Below are 3,695 nucleotides of genomic sequence, written 5' to 3'. Positions count from 1 at the left end.
ATTTCTCTGGGTTATTTGCATCATCACCATTACTATCATTACTTGATTTCTGTCAACTTCAGATTTGCTGTGATACTGATCTAAGTGTGAGAAAGGCTGGAAAATACATTAAGGACAAGCTAATATGGGGAAAGCTAAATTGATAGTGATAAGGTTAAATTGTAGAAGCTTTTAGGAGAACACAATTGTAGCAGAGATGAAACCAATATTGTAAAGCAATTATACTTCAATTAAAAATAAATAATTTTTGAAAATACAATTGTAATAAGGCTCACAAAATTATTTATTATCTATGTTTCTAGGAATCTTTGCATAATGAAGAGATATAGATACTTTGTAATAAACTTTTAAATGTAAACATTTCTTCAAAATGTTTTCTAAAAAATGTAAATGTTTCCACTTGATGTATCCATCACATAATATTTGTATTCAAATTGTACTTTAATGATAGCAAGGAAATGGTACACCTTAGACCATTCCCTAGGCAAATAATCACAAATTCTGAATAATGGAAATTTTATTGTACTACTTTTATATCCTCTGGGGAAAATCTAGATAATATGTAAAACGTGTCTTCTGGTGAACAAGAATTCCTTCCTAAATTTTAAAATTATCCATTATTATAAGTTTCCCAGAGGAAATCATGTCCTGTTACTATTAATTCTTGATATCCAAGTGAATTTTTCATCTTGTGATGTTTCCCAAGGCCAACATACACTTCCAATTACGTTTTAGTCACAGATTGTGTCTGCTCTATAGCATGTTTCCGGTAGTAATTCTCCATCTCCTGGCTGGTACAGAAGCTTATGGAAACATGCAAAACAGTATCAGATTGAACTAAACAACAAGTTCTAAAGCACTTTAGTTTTTAATTATGGCATTTAGAGTTTACCTCAATCATGCCCCTTGTTATATAATTAAGAACAAACTTTTAACTTATCACATTCAGTTCAGTTCAGTTCAGTCACTCAGTCGTGTCCGACTCTTTGCGACCCCATGAATCGCAGCACGCCAGGCCTCCCTGTCCATCACTAACTCCCGGAGCTCACTCAAACTCACATCCATCGAGTCAGTGATGCCATCTAGCCATCTCATCCTCTGTCATCCCCTTCTCCTCCTGCCCCCAATCCCTCCCAGCATCAGAGTCTTTTCCAATGAGTCAACTCTTCGCATGAGGTGGCCAAAGTGTTAGTAGAGGACAACAGGAAAGTGAAATACATTGTTACTTTTCATATGATTTGCTAGTAATCAAAAGTGAAACACAGTCTTGTATTTAAAAAAACATAATAATATGTTTTTGGCTGAAATTCTCAACACATAAAAAGACCATGGAATCAAATAGGTTAGGTTTTTTAGATCAATGGTTTTTAAACTGTTCAGTGGCTACTAAATTCAGCTATGTTCCAAGAACTGAACAGAATCTAGGAAGGAGAGGGAAACTGAATCAGGAAAAATGGGGGAAGGCATTCAGAGGCAGAGGTTCTTAGTTGGATTTTGGAAGCAGGTGGAGAAGCAGGAGAGAAGGGAAAGGAGATAGAGATAGATGTCTGTCTTAGCCGTGATCCTCACTTGTTCAGAGCAGACTTCCTCCCCCCAGCAGATGTTTTCAGACCATCTTTGAAACAAAAGGCTACCCTTGCAGAACCTGGGGTGGCCTGTCCCAGGCAGGGGTTCAGTTTTGCTGACTCCATCACATGCTGCTGATGACGAAGGGCAAAGGCCCTGGAATGCCTATCTTTGAGCCTTATCCCTCTTCATGACTCCTCAGGGAGAACTGTCAGTGGGGCGTTCCGGGCCATAAAAAATGATCCTCTTCCTGGGGACTAGATTATTTCACCTGAAAAAGCCAAGCATTCTCTTCAAGCATTTGTCAATGGGATAGGACCTATTGCTCTCCAAAGTGGGGATGGGTTTTCCCCCTTCGTTGCCTGGCCCCTGGAGTTTTGAGATTCAGCTGCTGGGCATTATTGCAGTCTCTGACTTTCCCTACTGCCCATATCCCCAGCAGTGCCTGGTCTCTTAGAGCTCCAGCCCATGCACACAATTCTAAGAGAGTAGCTCTCTGAGACAAATATTTCTCAACCTTTCCCACTTACTTCCAATGAACCAATAAACCTAACAGCTGGTGTTTACATAGCACTTACCTTCCCAGGGAGCTCAGAGCAATTTCCAGTAATGGACTCTAATCCTCCCCCAAGGTCTGGGTGGTAATAGGTATTAATACTATTCTCCTGAATACCTAAGAGAAAGATTGAGCCAAGTAACTTGTGATTTGCTGAATATTGCCTGGTCCTTAGTTCATTTATTCAGCTTTGTTTTTTTTTCCCCAATTATGTCCTTATGTCCTCATGTATTGTAAGGCATTTTCACATTAACTCTTTCCCCAAATTTTCTCAAAGATAATAATCACCTGAGGCTCTTGTTAAACAAATAACACCCCTGACCCCATTCTCATTCAGAGGGTCTGCAAAGGGACCCAGGCCTTTGTTTGTCTGAATGATTTTTTTCCCCTCTTTTTGTGACATAGAACATTCTCTATGATTATTATCATTAAGGAAGTTTGGGAAACATTATTTCATTTAATTTTCACAGTAACCATGTGTGATATTATTATTTACCTTTATTGAAAAAAGAAACATGATCAGCATTTCAGTATAGAAGGCAAAGACATTAAATTTCAGTTAATTCAATTCTACTCCCACAGACAAGAGGTGACAGTTGATTAGTTTCTTATATTTCCTGGGTTTTCCCAATCACACTTTCTCATTTAAATAATTAAAAACAGAGCTACTCATTTGGAGTTTGAACTATTACATAGTTCCTGCCTAGACCTGTGTCATAAATTAGTGCCATGAGAACTCCTTATTAAAGACTATTCAAAATAGACCCATTTTACTTTTCCAAAACCATGATATTTCATCTACAAGTTTAAGCTCATCTTCTGAGCTCCCCCTTGGATTTTCGCCCCATCCTCATTCCATTGTTGCCATTACTATTTTCTCCTCCTGCTCTTTTCCCTTTCTTCCTTCCTCTCTCCCTCATTCCCTTGCTTGTTCTGAGTATTCTTTTTCTTGATGAGATACTTCCAAGTCCCCTTTCCCTGTCACAACTGTTCTGTTACCACTGACAGGACTGTACAACTCCCATCTGCAATTCCTGAGGCCTTGGGCAGAGTTTCTGTCACCTTCATCCATAAGAAGATTCATCAACTTGTACACAATCCTGGAGATCCCAGAAACTCAGGAGCTCTTTTCCTCTATGGTTTCCAGGACTCTTCTCACCTGCAAATGCCAGGCTAGTTCAAGCCCTGGTTCAAGCATGGCACTCACAAACAACATCTCACATCTGAATGCAATGTGTTACGACTAATTCAACTGTTCTTATGTGCTCTAGAATAATTTAATATCTGGTATTACATCAATCCAGTGATACTGTGATAAACTGGTTCTCTGGGAGAAGAGAAGAGAGAAAAAGAAGAGATAAAAGAAGGGAAGAGAAGAGAAAAAAAAGAAGAGAGAAGGGAAGGGAAATGAAACAAGAGGAAGAGGAAGGAAAGAGAGAATAAGCCCTGATTTGTAGCATTTGTGGATTTCAGCAGTATAAATACTGTCATGACAGCCAATTTCAAGTTACCAAAGATTTAACAACCAACTTAAAGAATGCCTGTGTATTTAATAATCAGTTCTCTGGCATGA

General features: G+C 38.6%; 1 long non-coding RNA gene across 1 annotated transcript; it reads right to left on the bottom strand.

Moving 5' to 3' along the window:
* Positions 1-1,685: 1,685 nt before the first annotated feature.
* LOC123334239 lies at positions 1,686-2,431 on the bottom strand. Its single transcript, XR_006552066.2, has 2 exons — positions 2,145-2,431; positions 1,686-1,837 (listed from the first exon to the last, which is right to left on the bottom strand). It is a non-coding gene; the product is annotated as an uncharacterized LOC123334239 (long non-coding RNA).
* Between the last annotated feature and the right edge of the window lie 1,264 nt (positions 2,432-3,695).

The sequence above is a fragment of the Bubalus bubalis genome, chromosome 6 (genome assembly GCF_019923935.1).
Source record: "Bubalus bubalis isolate 160015118507 breed Murrah chromosome 6, NDDB_SH_1, whole genome shotgun sequence".
NCBI classification, from domain to species: Eukaryota; Metazoa; Chordata; class Mammalia; order Artiodactyla; family Bovidae; genus Bubalus; species Bubalus bubalis.
This window is presented reverse-complemented; position numbering and strand designations above follow the sequence as displayed.